The sequence below is a fragment of the Pelodiscus sinensis genome, chromosome 24 (assembly GCF_049634645.1).
Source record: "Pelodiscus sinensis isolate JC-2024 chromosome 24, ASM4963464v1, whole genome shotgun sequence".
NCBI lineage: Eukaryota > Metazoa > Chordata > Testudines > Trionychidae > Pelodiscus > Pelodiscus sinensis.
Genome location: NC_134734.1, coordinates 19,292,618 through 19,320,561, shown reverse-complemented (window position 1 = coordinate 19,320,561; position 27,944 = coordinate 19,292,618). Strand labels below are relative to the sequence as shown.

General features: G+C 55.7%; 1 long non-coding RNA gene across 1 annotated transcript; it reads left to right on the top strand.

Moving 5' to 3' along the window:
* The first annotated feature begins 5,768 nt into the window (after positions 1-5,768).
* Positions 5,769-14,932, top strand: LOC142819472 (uncharacterized). Its single transcript, XR_012897390.1, has 3 exons — positions 5,769-5,884; positions 7,131-7,212; positions 14,703-14,932. It is a non-coding gene; the product is annotated as an uncharacterized LOC142819472 (long non-coding RNA).
* Positions 14,933-27,944: the final 13,012 nt, after the last annotated feature.

Below are 27,944 nucleotides of genomic sequence, written 5' to 3'. Positions count from 1 at the left end.
AGATACACACACAGATGTGTGCACATACACCCAGCTACACACAGAGATGTGTGCACACACACACCAGCTACACGCAGAGATGTGTGCACACACACCAGCTACACACAGAGATGTGTGCACACACACACCAGCTACACACAGAGATGTGTGCACACACACCAGCTACACACAGAGATGTGTGCACATACACCCAGCTACACACAGAGATGTGTGCACACACACCAGCTACACACAGAGATGTGCACACACACACCAGCTACACACAGAGATGTGTGCACATACACCCAGCTACACACAGAGATGTGTGCACACACACACCAGCTACACACAGAGATGTGTGCACATACACCCAGCTACACACAGAGATGTGTGCACACACACACCAGCTACACACAGAGATGTGTGCACATACACCCAGCTACACACAGAGATGTGTGCACATACACCCAGCTACACACAGAGATGTGTGCACACACACACACAGAGATGCATGCACATACACCCAGCTACACACAGAGATGTGTGCACATACACCCAGCTACACACAGAGATGCGTGCACATATACCCAGCTACACACATAGATGTGTGCACATACACCCAGCTACACACAGAGATGTGTGCACATACACCCAGCTACACACATAGATGCGTGCATGCACACACAGGTAAACACACTGAGCTACACACACAGATGTGTGCACAACATCCTTCCCGGCTACATACACAGATGTGTGCACACACACCTGGCTACACACGCAGATGTGTGCTTACACACAGCTACACACATAGATGTGCACACACACAGATGTGCATGCCCACACTCATAGACACATTGAGCTACACACCCAGATATGCACACACACATTAAATGACACAAAAAGATGTGTGCTAACACTGCTACACACATAGATGTGCATACACATATAAACACAGCTGCACAGACAGATGTGTGCACACACAGATACACACCCAAACACAGCTCTACACACACACAGCTACACACATAGATGTGCACCAACACAGCTATACACATACACACAGCTACACCCACAGATGTGCACTCAAACATACACACAGGGACAGACATGCAGCAACACACACGTATAAAGAAGCAATCCACACACAGCAACAACACACACAAAGGTACACACACAGATTTGCAACAACTCCCAGACAGCTAGTGATACAGACACATGGCAACACACACATAAAGGAGATTTACACCCCCGAGACGTGTACATGCTGCAGACAGACACAGGATTTAAATCCTAATCAAATCATAGCAACAGAGGCAGAGAGACGCCCTGCTGGGAGCTGGCAGCTGTGGGAAGTGGGTTTCAGAGAAATGATCTGGGGCTTGTAGGCCTCCCTCGCTGGCTGCTACAAATACAAAGAAGGGGCCTTTTGGAAACGCAGGCAACAAACCAGCCAATCCCAAATAGCCCCCGATCATTTATTTTAAAGGGTCATAGCTCTCAATTCATCTCTGTTGAGTGACATCAGATCCGTCCCCCATACACCACCCCTCCACCCCCATACGCACCCACCGAGCCACCCCTCCATCCCCCACACTCACCCAACTACCCCTCCATCCCCCACACCCACCCAGCCACCCCCCCACCCCATACGCACCCACCCAGCCACCCCTCCATCCCCCACACCCACCCAGCCACCCCCCCACCCACCCAACTACCCCTCCATCCCCCACACCCACCCAGCCACCCCTCCACCCCATACGCACCCACCCAGCCACCCCTCCATCCCCCACCCTCACCCCCACTCAACTACCCCTCCACCCCCATATGCACCCACTCAGCCACCCCTCCACCCCCACATTACCCAGCCACTCCTCCATCCCGACCCCCACCCAGCCACCCCTCCACCCCATATGTACCCACTCAGCCACCCCTCCACCACCCACATTCACCCAGCCACCCTTCCAGCCCCGTATGCACCCATCCAGCCACCCCTCCAACCCCTATGCACCCACCCCTCCACCCCCACACCTACCCAACTACCTCTCCACCCCCATATGCACCCACCCAGCCACCCCTCCAGCCACTCGAACACACAGCCGTTATGCCGTGGCCATGCATGTATACATGCACACACACATATGAAGAACCCGGAGATACACATCCGCTGGCCCGTCCCTTAACCCCTGCCCCTGTCCTCAGACACCCAGTTGCTGCCTTGCAAATGCTTTGTGGCACAGGCTGCCTCTCACACACAAAGAGGAGGTGACGTGTGCCAGCTCCCCAGCCCCCCTTGTGCAGCGGCGGCAGCGAAATTCTCGCAGGCCGTGCACGGGCGCCTCACCCTTCACATTGCATCGGGCTTTCAAAGAATTGTTTTGCTTCTGCAATTTTCCCAAGGGGTTGGAAATCAGGGCATTTTATTTTGCCACCCCCCCCCCCCCCCGTTTCCTTAGCCAGAGACAATGGACTGTCCCCCAGGAGTCAGGAACGGGTGGTGATTATGATGTTTTTCCTTAGGCCCAGAGGCAGAAATATGTAGCTGGGGAGAGCGGAAATTGGCTCTTGCGCTGGGCTGGCCTGACAGCCAGGGATGGGAGGGAGGGGGTGGCTAAGCGGTGGGAGGAGACTTTCCTGGTTAATCAGCTTTATCGAATTCTGGTCATGGAGCCATGGCTTTCGGGGCGGGGACGAAGCCTCTGCCTTGCTACGCACACAGGAACGCCAGCCGTGGCCTGTGCCCCCGGCCGGCTGCTTTCTGCACCCAGAGCTGGAGGGACGTGCTAGGGCACTGGAGGGGTTAGGAGTCATTTCTGATGGCCACGGGTGTGTCCTTCAGGAGGACTTTTTATGAAGAGGTTGTTGCTTCGCTTTCCACAGAAGCCACAGGGACTGGAGCCGGGGCTGGTGCAGGGACTGTCGGGGGGGGGGGGGGGGCTGTCAGAGGGATCATACATGGGGTGTGTGTGTGGGGGGGAAGGGTACGTGTGTTTGGACAGGCAGCAGGTCCAGATTAAAGACTGATCACAGGACCACAACTCCTGGCCCTGTTGTGAGATCATTGCAATCCCCCTTCCACTCACAGCTGGACTAAAGGGAGGGGGTGAGAGGGAGGGGATGCTGTCCCCACGGTTGAAGTGGTTTCCAGCATATACAGGGTTAAGAGTTTGGCTCAGTGGCTCTCATCACCCCCACTACACACTTTGTTACACACTTTGTTCCAGTTCCTCCTCCCCCCCCCCCACTTTAACCTTCTGCCCAAGAATAAGGCAGGTGTTTGGGGGGAGGAACCAACATGAACAGGTCCGCACCTGCACACCCCCACGGTCCTTAACACAGGGTGCCTGGCTGACTCTGCGTTAGGTACCAGGCTGCCAGAGGGGTTGGATTAGTGGGTAGATGTTGAACAGGGAATCCATTCTGCTCTCCGCCACAGACTTCCTGGGTAATCTTGGGCAAATCACTTGACCCGGCAGCTGTAAAGCAGAGAACATGGTCCTACCTTTGTCAGGCTGGTGCATTTGGACTGGAGGCTCAGCTGGATGGGGAATATTTCTCCCTGTACATGCACAGGCTCCGATTTCAGCGGTGGCCTCTAGAGCAGAGTTTCTCAACCTCTTTTTATAAAGTACCCCTTTAAAAAATTATAAGCTCCCCCAGTACCTACAGTTTTCAGACACACACAATTTGTGTCTACCATTGCAATGCATTGATTTAAACAACTTCATCATAGCCAGGCAGGCGATGATATTTTTGGGTGTAAAAAGTCCAAAAATAATTAAGCGCTGTAAAACTTAAAACAAAAATTCAGTTTTCTCCAGATTTCAGTTGTGTTGACGTACCCCCCAGACTTCTCTCAAGTACCCCTCAGGATACTCGCACCACTGGTTGAGACACACTGCTCTAGAGGCTACGGTACCATAAACCACCCAGGAAACCCCCAACTTACAGACAGGTTGTGTTCCAAAAGTTTGGAAGTCGGTTGTTTGGAACTCAAAATGCATTTTCCCATAGAAACAGCCCCATAAGTGGGAGTTCGGTCCCCAGGCTAGCCCGCACAAGCCCTTGTTTAACTCACAATGGTGACGAAATCTGCAATGAAAACGAGCAGAAATCGGTTTTTGTATTTAACCCAGAATGCGGGTGCTTGAGGAAAGGCAGGTTTGGTTAGAAGAGGATGAGGAGGTAGGTGGAGAGCCGTCCCCCCCCCCCCCGCCCTCCCCCCGGCTCTCCTCCCTGTGGGCTCTGAGCTCTGGCTGCCTTCCAACCCTAGTGGGCTCAGCATCAGTTCCAGCAGCTCCCCCCGCCCCCAGGTTGCACCCAGGCCCTGCTTACCAGGAGGCAGCGAATGGCACACGCACAGGCCAGCCCTGTGAAGGAGCAGGTGCAGCTGGCAGCTGGAGAAAAGGGGCACTTTCTCCTTCTCTCCAGCCCCTGGCTGCAAGGTCAGCCAGCAGGAGGTGCCAGAGACAAGGACCCCTTGCAGCACCGCCCCCTACCACAAGGGGGCAATCCAAGGGCGCTACAGGCCCTTAGGTAAGAGGGCTGAAGCCCCAAAGGAATTCAGAGCGATGTGTGTTGAGACTAGCCCCTCGGAGCAAGGACAGCAATGCAAAGAAACAGACGTGATGGATGCCTTTTTTTAATGCACTGAACGTATTTTTCACTTTTCCCTGAACCGTGTTTCTTCCATTTCCATAGAATCTCATCAATAAAACAAACCCGGGCCAGCCCGTCTGACGGAGCCCTTGCTAATTTACACCCGTTGGGGATCTGGCCCTAATAACGTGACGTTGAGAGAGCTTTTGGAAAAGGACTTTTCCGTACAAGCATCCCTTGGGGAGTTGTATTTATGACTCCCATTAATCACTATAGCTCATTAGCTGTGTCGTGCATTGTGGTACTGTCTAGGAGCCCAAGAGATGGGCCAGCCAGGCAGAGTGCTCGGTGCTGGACAAACCCAGTGCAGAAAGACAGCACCTGCCCAAAGAGCTAGTCCTCCGGATTTTTTGGTCAATGAATTAGAAATGGCAGGCAAGCAGCAGCGGGCAAGGCAAAAGATTCCAAACCAAAAACTCCCTCCCACACCAAATCAATTCTGGAATTACTTTCCATGTAAACACCCCTCTGCAGAGGCAGGGCCACCTTATAAGGGAAGGACCCAACGGTAAATAGCAGCACCTGGATTTTAGAGGTGTGGAAACACAGACATAACGAGGAGTGATCATGTTGGCTATTATTTGTATCACAGCACTGCCTAGAGATCAGGCCCTTGTTGTGTGTAGCACTGCCCAGACACAGAGTAACCGAGATCAGGGCCCCATCGTGACAGGTGCTGCCTAGACACAGAGTAACCGAGATCAGGGCCCCATCGTGCCAGGTGCTGCCCAGACACAGAGTAACCGAGATCAGGGCCCCATCATGACAGGAGCTACCCAGACACAGAGTAACCGAGATCAGGGCCCCATCGTGACAGGTGCCGCCCAGACACAGAGTAACCGAGATCAGGGCCCCATCGTGACAGGCGCTACCCGGACACAGGGTAACCGAGATCAGGGCCCCATCATGACAGGAGCTACCCAGACACAGAGTAACCGAGATCAGGGCCCCATCGTGACAGGTGCCGCCCAGACACAGGGTAACCGAGATCAAGGCCCCATTGTGACAGGCGCTACCCGGACACAGAGTAACCGAGATCAGGGCCCCATCGTGACAGGTGCCGCCCAGACACAGAGTAACCGAGATCAAGGCCCCATCGTGACAGGCGCTACCCGGACACAGAGTAACCGAGATCAGGGCCCCATCGTGACAGGTGCCGCCCAGACACAGGGTAACCGAGATCAAGGCCCCATTGTGACAGGCGCTACCCGGACACAGAGTAACCGAGATCAGGGCCCCATCGTGACAGGTGCCGCCCAGACACAGGGTAACCGAGATCAAGGCCCCATTGTGACAGGCGCTACCCGGACACAGAGTAACCGAGATCAGGGCCCCATTGTGCCAGGCGCTGCCTAGACACAGAGTAACCGAGATCAGGGCTCCATCATGCCAGGCGCTATCCAGACACAGAGTAACCAAGATCAGGGCCCCATCGTGACAGGAGCTACCCGGACACAGTGTAACCGAGATCAGGGCCCCTCGTGCCGGGCACTGCCTAGACACAGAATAATCCCAGGGCCCATCGTGCCGGGCGCTGCCCAGATACAGAGTAGCTGAGATCAGGGGCCAGGCACTGGCCAGACACAAAGTAAGAGACAATCCCTTTCCCAAAGAACTTACATTCTTAATAGCCACGTAGATTGACTATCCCTCTTGTACAGCTAAGGAATAGAGGTACTGCCTGAGCAAGTGCTATTTACCCTGTTCTGCAGGTTTCATGCAAACAAGAGGATGTACTTTTGCACACTAAGCACAGTTAACCTGTGGAACTCATTGCCCCTTGCCAGGAGATATCATGGCTGCCTTCAGGGCCCCCATCTCAATGACTGCATTCACAAAAGAACACGGGACGACAGGTCCATCAAAGGCTATTAGCCACGATGGTCAAGGATGCAACCTTAAGTTCTGGGGTGGCCCCAAACTGCCAGAGATTAGGAGGGGTAGACGGGGTGGCTTACTCCATTAGTGCTCCTTGTTCTGTTCATTCCCTTTGGTACTGGCCCCGGTCAGAGGCAGGACATTGGGCTAGAAGGGCCATTGGTCTGGCCTCTAAGACAGATCATGTTAAGTGATGGGGATTCAGTAGCCAGACAGGGGAATGACCCAAGATCCCTGGAGTCCTAGCTCAGGGTATTAACTATGGGACCATCTTTTATCCCTTTCCAGTCAAGGCAGCCCGTGGAGACGGATCCCTTTCTGGTACTGATAACACGCGCCAACATTTCCCAACACAGGCTGCTAGCGCGACCCACCCCCATCCCCTCAGCTGTCCGCACCTCAGTCAGGGGCCTGATCCAGCTACTCCTGATGACTTCCCAGGGAGCCACACGCGTGCTGGAAATTAGGCCATGTGTCCAGGGGCCGACACATGGCTTGACTCTTACTGCAAATATCAGCCTGAGATCCCAAAGCTCTTGGGAGCTTGCGAACCGTGAGGGTTGGCTGGAGAGAAGGGAGTCCCTTTTAACCCTCCTCCCCCCACGGGTTTCTTCCAGGGCCTGACCGCCCCGGTAACACTGAACAGCCGCTGCCCACGGCCCGGACAACGCATCCCGGAGTTTCACCTCCAGCTCACTGGTAAGTCACATTAGCACCAGCTGGCTGCCTGCTCTGAAAGCCCTCATCTCCCAAGATGCATCTGCCGCTGCTGCTATTTCTGGAGGTTGGCAAAGCCAGCAGGGGAAGTGGTGGAAGCCGCGTTGCTCGAGACATTTCCAGGCAGCCTGGACAGAGCCCTGGAGACAGACAATCCTGTGCAGACCCAGTCAGGGTCCCGGGCTTGAACGAACCCTCATAGACTCATAGACTCATAGACTTTAAGGTCAGAAGGGACCATTATGATCATCTAGTCTGACCCCCTGCACAGTGCAGGCCACAGAATCTCAACCACCCCTCCTAGAATAATCCTCTCACCTATATCAAAGATATTGAAGCATTCAAATACTTTGAAGGAGCCAACATGCAGAGAGTCCTCCAGCTGTGATCTGTGCCCAATGCTACAGAGGAAGGCGAAAAACCTCCAGGGCCTCTGCCAATCTACCCTGGAGGAAAATTCCAAGGTTGCCCGTGGATTGAAAACCAGCCGCTCCATGGGCCTTTCCGCATCCACTGGAGATGGACCTGACGTTGGCGGCAAACCCTGGGCTGCTGAAGGGGTGTACGGGTGTGAATGTCACATTCCCTGCTTGCCCGGGGGGCGGAGGGAGGGGCCCTCTGAGTTTGGATCCAGGGTCTCGGCACAGTCTCAGAGCAGGACATTAGCTCCCATCTTCTCCTCCGCCCCCTATTCCATTAGGTGCATTAGACCAGGGGTTTTCAAATCAGGGGTCCCGACCCAGTACTGGGGGGAGGGGGGGTGTCGGGCGCTGGGTCTTGTGGCTACAGGGGGATCAGGTGAGCAACAGGGGGGCTAAGGCAGCTCCCTGCCTGTCCTGGCACCGCAGACTGCGCTGCACCCCAGAAGTGGCCGGCAGCAGGCCCGGCTCAGGTCAGGGGAGGGAGGAGCACACAGGGCTCCGCCCACTGCCCCTGCCCCGAGCACTAGCGCCGCACCCCCATTGGTTGGGAACCTGCGGCCGTCTGCTTCTGGGGGCAGCTTGGTCTGCGGTGCCAGGAGAGGCAGGAAGCCGCCTTAGCCCCACCACTGCACCACTGACCGGGCGCCGCTCAAGGGAAGCCCCTCCTGCCCCAGCCCTGCCCCCCTCCCCAGCTGGGCCCCGCCCTCCACACCCCCAAAGCTCCCATCCTCCGCCCCAGCCTGGGGCCCACATACCAGTCATATCCTGTTGGGTCGCGGCCTCAGCGATTTTCTTCATCTGGGTCAAAAGAAAATACGTTTGAAACCCGCCGTATTAGTGCGACACCGGGGATGCCTGTGGAGATCAGGGCCCCGCTGGGCCAGGCTCTGGCCTGTCAGAGATGGTCCCTGGCTGCTCAGATGGGGAACTGAGGCCCAGACAGGAATAAAGTCTCATCCGAGGGCACCTAGCAAGTCACGGCAGGGAGTTGAACCCAGACGCCACATGTCCCAGTCATGGGACCAACACCCCAGGCCCTCACTAGCTTTGGTAGCCCCCACCCTGCACCCCACCTCGGGTTGGGGTTCCCCTGGCTGCCTTGTCCTGCATTCTTGAGCACAAGCCCTGCCCGGAAGTGACTCCCCAGACCCAGGCCTGTTGGGCGTCACGACCCACCCGCAGCCCTCCAAGCAGAGGCCCCAAGCTTGCCGAGTTGGGGCCGAAACTGACCGTGCAGGCAGGGGGCACAGAGAGGGCCAGGAACACCCTTCTCCTGTGGGCCATTAATGCACCAAGTGGGGTGTGTGGCCAGGCATGGGGCAGATAGTAGCCCCCATCAGGGGCCCCATCTAGCGATTCAGGTGGGAGCCCCCAGGATGTCTGAGCCCCCAGGGACTTTCCAAAGGCCGTAGCACATTCCAGGAGCTTGAGCCAGAGGGGGAAAATACAGGAGCTGCATATTGTCCTATGCAAAATAGCATTTGCATATGCTAATGAGGCAGGGCCCTGTGCACATGCCAGGGGCAGGGGGGATGGCTGGGGCAGGTGATGGGGAAACCCAGCTAACGAAAGGAGTGACAGGTCAACCCCGCACCACAGGGAGCTGCCAGTGGCATCGAACAGAGCCTTCCCTGGCCTGCAGGGGCAATATCCGGCAATACAGCCCGTCTTGGCATCTCAGACACTCGGGTATCCTCTGTGTCTCCAGGCTGTATCCTTGGGAACCTCCCCCCGACAGGGGTGGGGCCTCCAATCCCGGAGGAGCTGGGACCTGTAGAAGTGGCTGATCCCAAGGCTGGTTCTGCGAGGTTCCCTGGTGTGAGCTCTTCCCACTGCCTCCCCTCTGGCTTAACGTTCTCAGTGCACCACACTCCTCTCTCGAAGAGGCATGTCAGAGATGCTCATGCCAGGGCCCGTCTGCCGCACCCCTTTGGCCTAGTGACCCAGGGCTGAGGCTGGTCAGGCACCCACCCCAAAGAGCCGCCTGGCAGAGGTCAGAACGGAAGCCAGGAGACCTGGCTCTCAGTCCCTGGCTCTAACCACTAGTCCCCTAACAGCCCATTGGGAATAGAGCCCTGGCGCCCTGAGTCCCGGTCCCTCCCCCTTCGTCCCCCTCTTTTCCTGTCCCAACACAAGGCTGCAGGCGGGAGGTTTCATTCGGAGGATTTAGCCAGTTGAAATCCATCTCGCCTCAGCCTTCTCTGCATTATTATTAAAAAAAATCAGTCAAATGTCACCACGTCCTGGGCTCAAAACTTCCTTCCCCGCCTCGTGCCAAAGCCATTCGCTCGTCCTGGCACTCGGTCCGGAATACAAACGAGATTCCCAGCGCGCGACCTCGGAAAGGAAATGCGCTGGGGGTTCGGCCCTAGGCTCTGGTGGGTGTCGAGCTCTTGGATGGACGTAAAGGGACCACAGAACAGCATCGCCCCAACGCAAAATCCAAAGCAAGTCCCTAGAGGGAAAATCGCCCCACTCTGCCGCTGCAATAAACACAGACTTCAGGTCTGCAGGCTTTAATCAGACTGGGGGACTCAGCAGCGCCTGGCACCTCGAGGCTCTAAGTTCTGACCTCAGCTGCGCCTCCGTGTGTTTCTATCAATAACACACCTCCATCCCACCCCTCCTTCCCATTTCCGTGCGGTTAAATGCCCTGCTGCCTAGAACGCTCTCTTGATTAATCCCACCGACCAACCCGACCTGCTGCCGCAGCTCCCCTGGGACAGTGGTTCTCAAAGTGGGGTCTGTGGACCCATGACACTCTTGCAGGTGGGTTGCAGGCTTGGGGCTCACCCCCACCTGCAGTGGGGAGGCTGAGCAGGCACTCCAGCCTTGACTCCCTACCCCCCAGCTGGGGGAACTGCAGTGCAGGAAACGGATCACCTGGAGGCTTTCTCTGCTTTCCCATTGGCTGGAATCACAGCCAATGGGAGCAGCGGGGGGAGGTACCTGAGCGTGGCGGGAGGCATGGAACCAGGTAAACGCCGCCATCAAGCCCAGACCCCCATCACCCTCCCACACCCCCTCCAGGCCAACAACCCACCTTCCACCCCTCCTGCACCCATTTGGTCATCGTGGGTGGAAAGGTCTGTGTTGAGCGGAGCAGGCCGCAGGCCCAAAGTCCTCAGACCACAGCTCTAGGTAGGACAGCCACAAATGAGCAATGCTGGGTGAGTCTTTCCCGCTGTGCCACACACACAGGGGCACCGTCACCTTGCCCCCTTTGGGTTCCTAACACTCAAAAGGCACGTTTGGCTCTGGGGCCTTCTGCTGTGTGGCCTTTCCAGCATGTGGTGCGGCTGGGGATCTTTGGACCCGGCCTTCCTCAGCCTGGCAGCACCTGTGCCAGGGTCCGCAGTGCCCCTGGCATGGTCCTGCTTTGGAGCCGCTCGGTGCGCTTCAGGCTGGGCGGCGGGGGTAGGGGATCGCTCTGCTCGCCCACTCAGCGCGCTTTGCAACCGTTCATTCCGCTTCCCCCACCCCGCTGAGCAGCAGGGAAGGGTGAAGCCCCTTTTGGCCAATGAGGGAAACCGAGGCGAGGAGCGTGGCAGGGACGTGGTTCCGAAGGACGGCCGGGAGTCCTGGCGCCAGGCCAGTGGTCTCACCCCCCCCACACACGTCCTCCCTCGCGCTGGGAAAGCTGCTGAGGAGTCCTGAATCCCAGCCCTGCTGCTCTAGTCACCAGAAAATAGCCCTGGGCATGCAAGCCAGGAACCTTGGCTCCCAGCGCTAGTCACCAGTGTCCCCAGCTCTTGTCACCAGTGCAGCCCCTTGATGCCCCTAGCCACCAGCCGTGTTTCATTCCACACGGGGGGCCTGGCACCACGGAGGCCTGCGCTCCATGCTCCGCGAGGGACGACTGAGAAAAGTGGGTCAGAAAGTGCCCCGTGGTCTAAAAGAGGAAACAGCTGCTGTAGCCAAGAGTGGCTTAGAAGGGCATTGGGGGGGGGGGGGGAGTGGCGGTCAATGGCAGGGCAGGGCCCAGCTGGGTCTAGTGCCAAGGGAGGCTGCCGCTCTACGACTGGCAGCTTCCACCGCTACCCAGAGAGCAGGAGGCCTGGAGCTCCTTAGAGAAAGGGCCCTCCGAGAGCTGGGGATAGAATGCCTGACTCCCTTCCCCCACCCTCCTCAACCCCTGCACCTCTCTCCTCTCCCCGTCTTGTCTCTCGGGCCTCGTGTCCCGATGGATTTGGCTCTGGACTCCTTTGCCCGTAGCTGGAGAACTATGACACGCTGGGTTCAGTGCAGTGCACGGCTCCCCGAGGCACCGTGGGTTCAGGCCCAGCTGGCAGATGTGCCCAATGCCAGCTGCTGGAGAGCTGGCAAACAGGCATTGCCTACAGCGTGGCAAAGGGGGAAGGTGGGGTGGGGCTGTTTCTTCCCCTAGTTCTGGAGAAACTTGCGTTCCAGGGGTGGTGGAGAGATGGCAAGAGGGCTGGTTATCTAGGCATCCAGTGTGGAAAGAAAGAAAGAAAGAAAGAAAGAAAGAGCCTGAAGGACAGAAAGACGAGCCGAGAGCTATGGAAAGCCAAGAAGATAGAGAGAGAAACAGAGACAAGCAAAGGTTATTATAAGCAGCAGAGTCGGGCAAATGTTTTCCATCAAAAAACATGCTGGAGTGTGTGTGGAAAGTGGCCTTTAACAAAAAGAAATCCCCCCTCCCCCAAATATTTTTGCTCATGGAAGATTTTCCGGCTTTCATGGAACACTCCAAAGATGTTGAACTTGAAGCTACTGGAACATCTCATGAGCCAACAACTGGGAAGCAACCCAGCGGGTTTTCCCTACAAAGCCCTCCCAAAATGGAGACACAAAATGAACCATTTTGAAATTTCCCAGGGAGTGGGGGAAGAATTTCCTGCCCCACTCAAGGAACGAGAGAGAGAGAGAGAGAGAGAATAAGGGAAGGGAGGGATAAAAAAGGGGCGAAGAAGAGACCAAGAGACAAAGGAAGATGGCCGGGCAGAGCGTGGAATCCATATTCTGTCCTCTGTTTCACCCTCTTTATCCCTGGCAGTCTGGGACCCCACAAGCAGCCCTGCCAAACATGACTGAGAGTGCTTAGCGCCCCTCTGGTTCGGGGGGGGGGTATTATCTCAATGGGGAGACATTCTTGAACAAAGCGGGAGTGGCCTCCCCGCCTCCAAGCTCTCTAGCTGCCGTCTTAATTGGTGAGGATTTTAAATTGCAAAGTCCCGGGCATTCATTACACTCCTTCAAGGGCTCTGGAGTCCCTTGGGGTCACCATCTGTCTGCTTCAGCCAGGGACGGAGAGGACGGGCAGCTCCGCAGGGAAGGGGGGGGGTCCGAACTGTCAGCGAGTGCAGGCGCCTGCTTCTTTTATCCCAGCTCCGGGCCTGCTCCCCACAAGGGGCTGGGGGGAGGGAGCCCAAGGCGGCTGGCCAGCATCCCAGCCGCTCCGTCCTCAAGGATGGAGACGGGCCACTGGGTGGAGAAACCAGCTGGGGCGTGGGGTGGTTAGGGGCAGAGGACAAATGGACCCTGCTGTGAGAACACTGCAACCAACGCAGCTGCACGAGGAGTAGTGGGGTAGCAAGGAGTGGGCCTGCCTACCCAGCCCGCTCTCCATTAGCTGCTGGGAGTAGAGGGACTATGACCCATGCAATAGATGTCCCTGACATGGAAGTCGTGAACGGGCTGGAGACCAGCTGGAAGGGGCCACTGGGCTGCGGCAGGAAAGAAGGGCAGATCCTACACTGCTGGGGCCATCCCTGAGAGGGGTATGGCATGGAAATGCCTGGAGGTGGACAGATGGGTGTGAATGAAATAGACACAGGGGTGTGCATGGGTCTGGATAGAGGGGTGTGAATAGGAGACACAGGGGTGTGCATGGGGATGGATAGAGGGGTGTGAATAGGAGACACAGGGTTGTGCATGGGTCTGGATAGAGGGGTGTGAATAGGAGACACAGGGGTGTGCATGGGTCTGGATAGAGGGGTGTGAAGAGAAGACACGGGTGTGCATGGGTCTGGATACATAGAGAGGTGTGAATAGGAGACACAGGGTTGTGCATGGGTCTGGATAGAGGGGTGTGAATAGGAGACACAGGGTTGTGCATGGGTCTGGATAGAGGGGTGTGAATAGGAGACACAGGGGTGTGCATGGGGATGGATAGAGGGGTGTGAATAGGAGACACAGGGTTGTGCATGGGTCTGGATAGAGGGGTGTGAATAGGAGACACAGGGTTGTGCATGGGTCTGGATAGAGGGGTGTGAATAGGAGACACAGGGGTGTGCATGGGTCTGGATAGAGGGGTGTGAAGAGAAGACACGGGTGTGCATGGGTCTGGATACATAGAGGGGTGTGAATAGGAGACACAGGGTTGTGCATGGGTCTGGATAGAGGGGTGTGAATAGGAGACACAGGGGTGTGCATGGGGATGGATACATAGAGGGGTGTGAATAGGAGACACAGGGTTGTGCATGGGTCTGGATAGAGGGGTGTGAATAGGAGACACAGGGGTGTGCATGGGGATGGATAGAGGGGTGTGAATAGGAGACACAGGGTTGTGCATGGGTCTGGATAAAGGGGTGTGAAGAGGAGACACAGGGGTGTGCATGGGTCTGGATAAAGGGGTGTGAAGAGGAGACACAGGGGTGTGCATGGGGATGGATACATAGAGGGGTGTGAATGGGGAGAAATAGAAGGATGCTTAAGGGGACAGACAGATGGAGGGGTGTGAATGAGGATGTGAATGGGAATGGACAGATAGATGCCCTTTTACTTGTGGGTGGCTGTCTTCTCTCTCCATATCCCCAGTGGCAATTCAGTGAATTGTCCGGGAGGGCGCTGGGCAGTTAATCTGGATGGTGGGGAATAAGCCCCCATCTCTCTCCCCTGCACCCCCATTATCTCACGTGGTTCATGGTAGGGGAAGCTGCGACCCTTCCACCCCAGAAGCAGCTGCATTTCCGTGCTGGGCGAGCCAGTCCCTGGTTAAACAACGTACAGCCCAATCTGGGTTGACCCCCATTGGAAAATGCAAACCAGCTTCCTACAGAGCCATTTGGGTATGTTCATCTTCTGCAGCTTACAATGTATCCGGGCCGCCGCGCCGGGCACAACAGGAGGCTGCTCTGTGACTAGGGCCCATTGGGGCGACTGCCGCACAGACGATCCGTAGCCACAAGAAACCCTTCAAGTGCTCAGAGCGCCCGGGGACGGAACCCGAGCCTGAAATCCAAAGCACGGTGCGTGGAAATTCTTTGCCCTGCCATTCGCTCTGCGCCGGAGTCTCTCCCCTCCCCCTCTCGTTATCTCCTGGCTAATTAGAAATGACCTAGCTGCTTGCTTACAGACTCGGGAGCTAAAAACCAGCCGACTGAAACCAGTCCACCCCGGTCTGGTTCCCACCGGGCGCCCATCTCTGTAATCCCAGAGCACTTCGGACGGCTTTCGCCTCAGTCGCTCTTGCGTGGCGGGGACCCAGCTGAGGGACTGCGAGAGCAGAGGCCGAGTGGGGCTGGCACCCCGTAACACAGGGTAGGAGCTGGCTCGGAGCATGAGCTGGACTGGGCCCCGCAGTGCCCAAGCTATGCAGAGAAAGGCAGAGTCACTTGAGGCTTCATGCCCAGAATTCCTACTTCTGCCTCGCCTGGGGCTGGCATGCTCAGAGCCTTGCCGGGGGGGGGGGAGGGGGGGAAGGCCTGGCTTCCCCGGGCACGTTTCTATCTTCGAGCAGGGGCCGTTCCATTCGCGCGCAGTGGAGCGGATGGGTAGGGGAGAATGAGGCCAAATTAGAAGAGGGGCTCAGGAGGCAGGACCCCTGGGGTCTGTTTCTGGCGGTGGGAGGGAGTGTGGTCTAAGGTTTAGAAGATGGGTCTCACCAGACCAGGAGGGGGTAAACTGAGGCACGGGGGTGGGCAGTGGCTTCCCCTGGCCTCCAGGCCTGTCCCGTGGCCATGCGGCCTCTCTGGAAAAACAATGCCAGCCCAGGGATTTTTTCACTAAGCCCCAGAGAGAGCAGCTCCCCAGCAAGTCTGTAGGATCCTCTGTCCTCGTTCCCTGACCTCAGATGCCCTCAGCAGCTGCTGCTCCCTGCTCCCGGCTGCCGAGCCCCACCAAGGCCGGGTGCAGCTGGGAGCCCCCCGCAGGCACTGCCGACAGCCTGGCTTTGTCCTCGCGCAGCGATCTGTGCCCTGCTCGTCCTCCTCCGCCCCCTCTCGAGAGCCGGAGAGGGGGGCGTGAAATGCCACCAGGTGAGAGAGGCCCAAGCATGGAGAGCAAAGAATCCCAGAGCCCTTCCATCTCCCTGGGCTGGCCGATCGAGTCCTGGGCAGCCCAGCCACATGGCCAGAGCAGGGCTTGGTCCATGGGCCCGGGCAAGGGTGTTCACCCTTAGGAGCTAGCACGACCCAGCAGAGCCTGAAGCTGGGGTTTCCATCTGTCCCTTGTCCCCTGCTCCCTCCCACAGCCGCCTCCCCAGTCCTCTGGCTGCCCAGGCCTGTCCCTCAAGGGCAGAGGGAGCCCAGGCATCCTCGGATTGCACGGCCAGATGCTGCTCCCAGCAAAGTCAGCAGCAAAACCTCCCTTGGCTTCAGCTTCCCCGAGGCCCCACGGTGCCTCAGAGCGGGGGTCCCCACCCTTTTTAAGCAGATCACTTTGAATTTAAGTGCAATCCAGGATCTACCTCAAACCCAAACACCCTGGCCCCGCCTCCTTCCTGCCCTTTCTCTGCGGCCCCGCCCCTCCTCCCTCCCTCCCTTTTATCAGGCTGGGGGCAGGGGTTTGGGGTGCAGGAGGGGTTCAGGACTGGGGCCAGGGTTTGGAATGTCAGCTCCAGCTGGGCACCGCTTACCACAGGTGGCTCCTGGGTGGCGGTGCAGTGGGGCTAAGGCAGGCTCACCCCTACCCTGGCCGGGCACCACTCCCAAAGCAGCCAGCAAACTCTCTCCATCCCTGCCCCCCTCTGCTCTGTGGCGATGGGGTACAGGGTGGGGGGAGGGGCTCCCAGGGGTGAGGGGTACCTCCAAGGCAGAGGGCGGGAGCAGTACGGCAGAGGGGCAGCTGAAGTACCGGCACTTGACAGCCTCCCAGCCAAACGGGTCAGGATCACCTGTCAGAGGTTCCAAGATCTACCAGTCGATCCCGATCGACTCCTTGGTGACCACTGCCTTGGGGCCGGCTCGTTCTCTGTGCTCCATTCAGTCCAGGGTCTCTCTGGGAGACGGGCACTTGGCCAGTGGAGGATCCTGGCACAGTGGGGAGGAGAGCAGGGGAGAGAGGTGCCCAGGGGGAGCAGAGCAGCAAAGGGCTATGGAAAGTGGGAATGCAAAGGCGATGAGAAATGCCCGTCCAACGGTCGTGTCCCGAGCAGCTCAGCGGATGCTCAGGTCTTGGGCCGATGCCTCCCCCGGCTGGATGCCCCGACGGAGCCCCAGCTGTTTGGAGTCTGCTCTGATTGCTAGGGGAGACTGAAGTACAAAGAAGCCAAGAGAATGAAAGACCCTCGGCTCTGCCAGGCTGTTCCCGCGCTGGTGAGAAGGCGAGAGCAGCTTCCGCCTCCCAGGAGCCGGAGACACGGAGCCAGTCGGCGTCTCCTCGGGGCCGGCAGCTGTGATCTCAGAACGGACCCTTGGCCGTGGGGCTCAGAGACCACGGTGCACCCTCGGGTCTTTGGAGTGCCGGGGGTCTGACGATCGATTGACAGCCCTAGGGAGCGGGTTCACACACGTCTGTGGACAAAACCAGGCACCGGGCCAGCTGGGGACTCTCTTGCCAGAGCGAGCCACGAGTAGGGGGAGCCAAACCAGCCCCGGGAGGCAGGGAGACATCTCTTAAAGGCTCCCCCTGCTGCCCCTTTCTTTAACCCCTGAGTGGCATCAGTCCCACCCTCTGCTGGCAAGAGGGCTCCAGCCTCCTGGACCCACAGCTGGGGCAGCTGTCTGGGAGGAACCAAGAGCTGCCCACTCAAGGGCTCTTCCCTTTGCCACGCCCCAGGGCCTGTGGCACTCCCACGAGACGTGGCTCCCTCCGGGGCAGGGCGTGGTGCTGGTGGGCAGGGCCCATGGCAGAGCAGACCACATCCCGATCCACGTAGCTAGCTACAGATATGGCCCTCAGCACTCCAGACCTCCCGCACTCTGCTGGTGTTTGTCCCCATCTCCCCTCAGGCAGGACGATCAGAGAGCAGAGGAAGTGATGGGCCCAAGGCCACACAGGGAGGCTGTGGCAGAGCTGGGTGTTGCGTCCCCCCCTAAGCTGCCCACATCCCAGCTGGCTGCCCTGGCTCCTTGGGCACCTTTCCCATGGCAGGGGAGAGCAGGAGCCGCACCAAGGAAAGCGGGGGCTTCATGCTGTGGTGAGTAGGAGGTGCAGGCCCGGAGGGGCAGCTTTTCAAGAGCGCTCAGCACCCGGCGGGCAGAGATTCCCTGCAAGCCCAGCCCTGCTCTGCTTTGTGGTCACTCACTCGGGGCCGCAGCCTCCCCTTCCACGTTCCCCCCGGGGAAGGCAGAGAGTTTGATCCTCCTTTGCCGCTCCCCCCAGCCCTCCACTCCCCGGGACTTTTTCTCCATCTCAGACCGACCTGGGTGGGGATTCACGGGCGGGGCTGCAGCCCCAGTGGCTGTGTGGCCTAGTGGCGAGCGCACTGCGTGGGGACTCCTGGGCATGTCTCTGCCCCGTGCCTCAGTTTCCCCAGCTACTTTGGAAAATGATGTCAGATGGATGGATACAAATCCCTAGATCACCCATCATGATGATGATGACCCTGCAGGAAACTGGTTTTTTTGAGGGGGGCGGTGTCTCAGGAAACCCTGGGTGCAAGGACCCCAAATGTGACCCTCCTCCACGTCCCCACGAAGCGCCCCACGTTTCACACCCTGCGACGGGGTGGATTTTAGATCACTTCTAAGGGCCGAGCTTCACATCGCAAGTGGCTCTGCGCCTTCCCTGAAGCCGCCCAGGGAGCCAGCTATAATTTCTAACCCCATGCCCCAAGACCTGCTGATATCACGGCTTTTATCTTTCCACCACCACCGGCCCTGGAGCCCAGACCCATGGGCCTGCGTCTCCGCCCGCAGACACCGGTGCTGCTACACTGGGACCTGGCTGAAATCAGCCCCTCTTCCTGAAAGACAGCAGATCTGTAGCCAGGCTGCTATGGATCAACATGTGATCACAGGCAACACACTCCCCCCCTGCCCTTTGCCTTCGGACAACTGCCCCCAGGCTGCCCCCGTCCTGTCGGTGCATTGCCCAGCAAAGGAACGGGATGGACGGATTGTTGTGAGGGGAAGAGCGACAGAGACTAATTTCTCAAATCAAGTGAGTGTGGTTGAGAAGCGCCTGAAGCTCAGCCCCCAGGGAGAGGCCAACACTTGGCACAATCACACCCCTTTGAGGGAAAGAACGTGGGACATTGCTAAGAGGCCACTGCCCACGGGTGCCCCACGGGGAACACCTGGGCTGGCCGGCCAGCTCAGCCCGATGACTGCCCGTGAGCGTTAAAGTTCTCAGCCTTCTGCGCTGGAGCACATCAGCAGCGGATTCTCCCTTTCACAGACCAGGCGCGATATCCTTCGCCTCACCCTGGTCCCCCGCCAGCCCCTCTGTGCGGGAGCCGCTCGTCAGAGATAATGATCCGCTTTTTCCTCAGCCTCCCGCTGCTCTGAGTGGCAGGCTGTGCGGGCCCACGGGGGGAACCCCCGCACCGAAGCCCATCGTGCCCGAGTTGACTGCTGTTTCTCGCTCTTCCTGAGTTGTTCCAGGGGTAAACTGCCCCAGAGCTACTTCATGCCAGACAGGGTGGCACAGGGGGGCCCTACCCCAGCACAGAGCCACCTTTCCCAGTTCCAGAACCGCCGGCACCGGGGCCTGCTGGGGTGGGCAGATCTCTACTCCGACAGTGCCCCATTCCTGCAAAGCCCTACTGGAGTTGTAGCAACAGGGGTGCATCTGAAGGGCTGCGGGGGGGAGGCACATGGACTCTTGCAGTTGCTAAAAGGAGCCCCCAAGCACCCAGCTTCCATTCAGCCGCACCACGAGACCGATTCTCTCATTGACCCGAGGAGAGCCCCTCCAGACTTGCACCGAGTACACCCACGACTCAGAGCTGGGCTGCTGTCGTGTTCAGGATGTTCCTCTCTTCTCTAGCTGTTTATTTTTTTAAAATGGGAAATGGGGGGGGGGGGGGATTTTCTCCCCAGCTGTTCATACGTCCCCTCTGCTATTATCTCCAGGCTGCTGAAGGTCATCGTCATAGGAGATCTCAGCTGGAGTATAATTTTGGTAAAAGTATTGACTAGCGGAGCACCTGACCTTTTCAGGGAGCTATTTTGGGCATTCTTGTTTTACATCTTTCTTTCTTTTAATTAGAACCTCGTCTGACAGACCTTGGGAGAACAAAAAAAAAAAGTTTTCTCTTTCAAGAAAAACTCCCTTTAGGTAGCAGGGGTGGAATGATCACAAGCGACGAAGACAGCAGCGAAACGCATCCCCGGGTTGGCTCTTGCCACTCAGTTCTGGGAGATTTCCCTTGAAAGACCCAAGGGCTTTCTTCATTGCCAACAGCATCTTCCACTGATGTATCACTCTCTGTCATCAAGTCAGCACCTTCCCACAATGCCAGCAGGTTGCCCCAGCATGACCCTTTCCCACACAATTACCTCACGAGGAACTTCCCCTTCACCCAGTGCACCCACTTCCACGGGACAAAAGCAAACAGCTGTCCCAACCAAGACACGGGCAGTCTGGCCTAACAGTTGGATCCAAGAGTCAGAGCAGGAACAGGGCATCGTGACACAAGAGTTGGAACCAGCGGGCAAGGCCTGTCAGAGACCCGGAGCCTGGAATCAGGAGTCAAGCCAGGATCAGAACTGGAGTGAAGTCTGGGAAAAACCGAGCAGGAATCCAGAGTAGGGTTTGCCCTGGCGACAGCTTCCTAGAGCTCCCTCCTGGCCTAAATACTGGGCCTGGACCAATCAGAGGTCCCAGGGTTTATGCTGCCAATCCTGTGGGTTTTGGCCACACCCTATAGGGGGCTTGCTCTCTAGGGCAGGAGCGGGGAACCTGTTGTGGTTTGGGGGCCGCTGACCTATAGAAAAATCAGTCGGGGGCCTCACACAAGTGAGAAGCAAAACAAAACAACAAACAAAAAACCAAACGCTAAACCCTCACTGACGTGGCCCCAGACTGAGAGGGGAAAGACACTCCCCATATTCCCCTCACACACCAGAGTTGGGGGGGGGGCAGGCTAGTAGGTTTTGTGTGCTTCAGCCCCATGGTGGGGAGGTGGAGGGACTGGAGCACCAGCGTGGGCTCTCCAATGCTGAGGGGCAGCCCTGAGCCTCGGGGGCCAGATCCAGGCAAGCCAAGGGCTGCATCCGGCCCCCGGGCCTGAGGTTCCCTACTCCTGCTCTAGGGTTTATCAGGCATGGGTCAGAGCTGTGCCGTGGCTGCCAGGCATTGGCACAGAAGAAGCCAGTCTTCTCCTCAGCCTGGTTCCAGCCTCTGGATTCTTACACCAGCTGTGTAAATGCAGTGGACATGGGCAGGCCTGAGATAGCGCTGTCTTCCCTGAGGCTCCCAGGCCATGCGCTAAAATAGGGGTAAGTCCTTTCTGGAGGGATGCACCCAGATATGAGTGGTGGGATGCTGCACCTCCACCAGAAGTCCCCTCCCTTGTGGAGTTCTAGCAATATGCAGATGACCCGTGGCCCTACCTATCCCGCTCCACGTTACCACCAAGATGGCACAGTGCTTGGAGGAACCAGCTCCGGGATAGAGAAGAGCGGGCTAAAACCGGAATGCAAGCAAGACTCGATGAACCCCCTGCTGGTGGAAGTACTTTGAAAATGTCTCCTTTGGACAGTGGTTCACACTTACCAGGGATCAACTCAGTCTTGGCATGCTCCTGGGTTCCTTGATGCGCTCTCCCACAACACTATCCGTGTCGAATGCTTCCTACCTGCTCCCCCCAGCAAGGAGACGCCACCCTATGTGACAGACAAGGAGCTGGTCTCAGTTACTTGGGCTAATGTCACTGTGCAGCTGGACTACGGCAGTGCAATAGACTGGGTGTGATGGGGTGGACTAGGCCTTGACATCCCGGCTGGAGGCCTTTCTGCACCCCGCTCAGTGACAGGAGCAGAAGAGAGGTCCTCCAAGCAGAATAGAGTGGCAGCCTCTGCTGCAGCCAATCAGGGTGCAGCAGGCCAATATAAAAGAAGCTGCTGGGCCAGCGCTTGCCAGGTCCTTGCTGGAGCTCAATCCAGGCAGATCTAAGGACTGACTGGGGGAACACCAACACCAACACCAACACCAACACCAGCACTTTGGACAGCTCCAAGTGGGCACTGGACTTCAGACCTGGTCAGAACCAGGTCCACAGGCTGAAGCCTAGCCAGGAAGGTAAGCCAGCAGTAACACTTTACAGAACCCTGGACAGGGAGGACTTGGTCACAAGGCCCAAGAAAAAAGGGCTGGACAGAGCAGCTTCCCATGCAAGTGGCCAGGGAACATGACAGGAATTGACCTCTTTGAGACTTGGTAGGTAACTGATACTCACAGGGTCCCTGGGCCTGGACCCGGAGGAGTGGGCAGGCCTGGGTTCTCTCCACCCCTCAGCAGCCACAACAGGCAGTAAGAAGAAGCCTGGTCCCAGGCCACATACTGAACACTTCCTCTCCCGCAGACAGCTGGGCAGAGAGATTACAAGACTCCCCTCGTCCACTGAGGGGCGCTCACAAATAGGGGGGGCCCTTTACACCCGGGCATGAAGCCTTCTGTGCTCAGAAAACTCCAGCTAGTTCCAAACATGGCAGCAAATCCCATTCTAGATCTCAGCCCTGATCATCAAGGTGCTCTCTGGCCAAAGCCCAAGGCGTATCAGAATCTAAAGCTCTGGAGAGAAGTCCATGATTGATGACTTCCCCTGATACCCATCTTGTACAGAGTTCTGCTGTATATCTCCTCTGTGGGAGTAGAGACTAGTGGTTAGAGGAGGGGGGATCCTGGGCGCCAGGACTCCTCTGTTCTAGGAGGGCAGTAGGGTCTAGTGCTTATAGCAAAGAAGGATCAACTAGAAAAGTGTGGAGAACCAAGGGGGGGGTTGGGAATTAGATAAGCATATTTTGTTACTAAGTTAAAAAACATCGGGGCACTCAGCATCCCTACGTCCGAGGGTCCAGTGTAAAGGCGAAATGGAATTTGCCTGGCAATGCAAACAGGAAGCAAGTCTCTTGGGAGATGCGGGGGCTGCCTTGCAGATCCGTGCTCACTGCTGGTTGCTGCACGGATCCCAAGCAACTGCCTCTGGGAGAAGCAAGGAAGCCAGCTGTTGAGCAAGGAAGAGAGCAATCTATTGAAGGTTGCAGGGATGTTCAGAAAGCAGACACCGAATCTATGCAGCAGTGCTGGGATGGAGCCAGCGGAAGAGGTTCAGACGCACATTGTGTCTTGCGCCCCAGTGCATGGAATCAGTGCTCCAGCAGCGGGTGTCACAGGTCCTCTACTGCCAACCGCTAATGGAGAGTCTCCATTAAGTCGAGAGGCGTTCAGAGCAGGAAGATTGGAGTTCTGCCCTTGCTATCGAGCCATGCTGTACAGCAGAGCGATAGCTGTGATGTACCTGAATAGTCATGAATTTTGTTACAATACAATCCGAGGTCGGGGGCCTGCAGATCTGGGGCATTTTACCTGGATGATAAAACTTATGCCTGGATCAGGTCCTCAAATCAAACCCCCGGCATGTAAACAGCGCCTTTCAGTCCTGGATCTTCAAGTATCATTAACCCCACTTTCCAGATGGGGAAACTGAGGCACACTCACATGTGACTTGACTGAGATAAGGGAAAAGAACTCAGGAATCCTGATGCTCAATGGAGACATAAAATCCTGCTGTAATAATTGGAGCACTGCCAAGAATCGCTCACAGTTAACTGCGCTAGAGTGCACTCCCCATACCAGTGCCAAGAGTACAACCCCCTTTCCCTGCACTGGCCCATGCCCAGAAGAGGACTCAGAGTCCGGACAGTCAGCCCTCTGATTTTATGGGGAACCCCTAGCTCTTTCTTTGTAAATGCAGGCCTGGCTGCTGCTCCCCCAGAGCCCTTTGCATGCAGAACTTCCACGTTTTCCCTGTGAAACACCCGAGTCTTCACCTCTCTGTGTCCCTGATTTTGCCTGAAGTCTCTTTTGTCTTTCTCCCCACTCTGACATTTTGAAGAGACACGTGGTGCAGAAAGCTATTTTTAAAATGGGCCGGCTGAGCAGAGGGATCCGATTGGCCCAGGAGGCCTGGGCACCATGGAGGGACCCAGCTGTCAGCTCATGGGTCAGGGACTCCTTAATCAGATTTTCCTTATTCGCTGTGAAAGCCGCCCCCACCCCCCGCATTTGTGCCCCCAGGATCTCCCCTCTAGGTGCCAGTGCCGTGTCAGCACGGACTGTGCTCCTCACATGGTTAAGGATCAACCGATTTTTCACCCTCCTGTAGTAACAAGGAGTTTTGTGCAGGGGGTTAGAGCCGAGGCTGGGCAGGAGGACTCCTGCGGTCCAGTCCCAGCTCCAGAAAGCAGTGCGGTTTAGGGGTTAGAGCCAGACAGTAAGAAGCAAGACTCAGTCGGTCTCATTCTGCCCCTAGACAGGAGAGTGGTTCAAGCAGGAAGTCGGGACTCTTGGGCTACGTCTACACTGGCGGGTTCTTGCGCCAGAAATATGCAAATGAGGCTAAACGTGGAATATCGCGGAGCCTCATTTGCATATCTAATGAGCTGCCATTTTTGTGGAAGAGGCTCTTGCACCAGAAGGAGCGTCTACACTGCCCCTTCTTGCGCAAGAAAAAACATCTTGCGCGATGCCGTTATTCCTGAAAATAATCAGTGTAGCGGCATTGCGCAAGAGGGTTTCTCTGTGTAGACAGAGCTCTGGGGTCTTACTGCTGACTCCCTGAATCTGTACTTCATCTTCCACCTCGCAAGGAGAACCCCTCTTCCCACAAGCATTCTGGAGGGCCTCCCATTCAGCCCTCTCCCCTTCAGCCATGATTGGCACAGGTCTGTCCAGCCAGGAGGCTCAGAGTTTGCTCAGGCGCTGCAACCGAGCCTCCCTCGCCCTCACTGCACAGTGTGTGATGCTGCTGCATCGGGCTGTGACATCATCGCCATGACACCCACGGGGCTCAGAGTGGGAGCAGGTCCTAGTGCAGGGGGCAAGCTGAGTTGCTCTTCTCCACTGTGTATAGACTGGGGGATCACGGGATGCGGCTCTCTCTCTCAGGTGATGGATCTAATCTGACCTCCATTAGCAGCATATAAGAGCACTTTGAACCCATCTCTCCCAAGTTCTAAGCGAGTGTTCTAACCACTAGTCCATCCTGCTCCTTTGTCCAGTGCACCAAAGGGGCAGTGGGCTAGATTGTTTTTCAATCTTTTTTTAAAAAATCCTTTTTCAAAAAAACCATAAGTATCCCCTTAAAAAAAAAAAAAAGTACCCCCCATACCTACAGTTTTTAGAGAGACAATTTTTTTTCTATCATTGCAACACATTTGTTTAAACAATTTAATTGTTGTCGGGTGGGCAACGATATTTTTTGGTGTAAAAAGTACAAAAATAATAAAGCACCGTAAAGTTTAAAACAAATTCCGTTTTCTTCAAATTTCAGTTGTTGATGTACCCCCCAGACTTTTCTCGAGTACCCCTAAGAGTACTCGTACCGCTAGTTGAGAAATACTGGACTAGACAGATGACTTGGTCTCTTCATTTGGCAATGTGCAGAGGTTATGTAACGGAACTGGGAAACCAAGCAAGCCTCACCTGAGTTTGCCCTCTACCACAGACCCCACACCTGGGTTAGCAGAGCTGAGCGAGCTTGGGGAGAAACCAAATTAAATTCCTTTTCTCCTGTTTTTGATCGGAGCAAAGCCCTTCAATCCAAGCCACCCTGTGTAAGAAGTCCAACCAACTCTCTTTTACAATGGCCCTGTAGCAGACTGGGCCTAAACCCGGCTCTAGCCTTACCCAGATATTCAGAAGACGCTGGGACTGGAAGGGTGCAGCTACACTGCACCGGTTTTCCGGAATAAAGGCGGTTATGCCAGAAAAACAATACTAGCGTCCACACTGCAATTGCGTTATTTCGAAAGAAAGTCGAAATAACAGGCGGCTTTTTCCGACAGCGATAAATCTCATTCCACGAGGAATAAGCCCTTTTCCAAGAAAGCTTTTTCAGAAGAGGGTGATAGAGATGCAGCCGTGTTAGTCTGGTGTAGCTGAAACAAAAGACAGAACTATACAGCACTTTAAAGACTAACAAGATGGTTTATTAGGTGATGAGCTTTCGTGGGCCAGGCCCACTTCCTCAGATCAATATGTGGAAGAAAATCGGCACAACCATATATGCCAAAGTGATACAATCAAAAAAAGTGAATGCATGTGAAATTGACATTCTAAAATTGCATGTTCTAAAATTTGATTTGTCAATTTCACATGCATTCACTTTTTTTTTATTGTATCACTTTGGTATATATGGTTGTGCCAATTTTCTTCCACATACTGATCTGAGGAAGTGGGTCTGGCCCACGAAAGCTCATCACCTAATAAACCATATTGTTAGTTTTCAGAAGAGGGTGTGTGTAGATAGCTCCTCACTGGGGCCATTCTAAAGTTATTCCTCCTCAGTTCCTCCTGGGGCTCTAAGTCGAGATAGTACGTCCACATTTGGGGAGTCAGCCTTGGACTCATTTTGAGGCTTCTCTGTAGTGTGGATGCTCTATTTCCAAATAAGCTTTTCAGGAAGATATTTGGAAGCCTCAAAATGAGTCCAAGGCCAGCTCCCCTAGGCTATGTCTAGACTGCAAGCCTCTTTCGAAAGAGAGCGTCTAGACTGCACAGAGAAATTTCGAAAAAGCGGCTTGCTTTTTCGAAAGAAAGCATCCAGTGAGTCTGGATGCTCTCTTTCGAAGAAGCCCTATTTACATTGAAGAACGCCTTCTTTCGAAAGAGGAACTTTCGAAAGAAGGCGTTCTTCCTCGTAAATTGAGGTTTACCGCCATCGAAAGAAAAGCCGCGTTCTTTCGAATTAATTTCGAAAGAACGCGGCTTGAGTCTGGACGCAGGGGAAGTTTTTTCGAAAAAAGGCTACTTTTTTCGAAAAAACCCCTGAGTCTGGACACAGCCCTAATGTGGATGTGCTATTTTGAAATAAGCTTTTCCGGAAGATATCTTCCAGAAAAGCTTATTCCAAAAGTGTAGACGTACCCAAAATCTCAATGCAAATCTCACACCTTGAATCCTGACTCTCCTCCAAATTCAGTGAAATCTCCCTCTATATGCGGGGGTCCGAATCCAAAACTCAAACCACATTTCCAACCCCAGCATAAAACTGAGCCCCAAAGCAAAGCTCATTCTGTGATCTTCCGGTTGGCCTCTGCTCCGGCAGCTCCCAAGTCCTGATGTTCACCTGTCCCTTTGTCCCTCCAGTGTCAGACCAGCCCTAAGTTTCCTGACAGGCAATAAAATATTCCTTCCTCAACAAAAGTTGTCCTCCGTAAATGATAAGCCATGACATGCAGTTACATTTTGATCTATCTATATCAAAATCCCTTTATGCGGATCTTTAAGACTCAGACGCATACATTAAATTGTTAAGCAGAACGGTTTTAGCTGAACAACGGGCTTCTCAAGATCCCACCCCAGCAGGGGATTCTGAGTCAACCCAAACTGTCGATCAGTTTGCCAACTGGGTGGCTGTAATCTTGGTGTAGCATTAGCTGCTTTAGCTCCTTACGGACGGACACCGTGCAAAGTGCCTGGCTTTGCGGCTGGGTGGCTGTGCCCAAGATGATGTTGGTGCCACAGCAAGCAGTGTGCCAGGGGCACGCACGCACCCTGAATGGCATATGGACACAAGTGCACGGGATTGGGCCCTTGCTGGCCGGGCTCCTTCCGATTTTACATTGATCCAGTGTCACTCCACACTTGATCTTCTTATCTGCTTCCCTGGGCCTCCATTTCTTCCCTTCATAGCTCATCCCGTCTGAACGAAACCCTCCCCCACTGCTCTGTGTGCTGCTCTCTCTGTCCAGCACCTACCACACTGGGGCCCAATGGCAGCACCGTAATAACCATGAGTAATAAATAATAATAATAATACACGGGCATCAAAGGAGCTACTCCTGCTCTGCCCCAGTGGGAGCTGAGAGTGAGGGAGGACTGGTGTATATCCACAGGATGTACTATGCTTGCAATTGTCGTTTTGTTTTGATGATAAAAGACTGGATTTTTTTTCTAATTAACCGGTATTGGTTGATTGTTGTGTCCTTAGGACTCGGT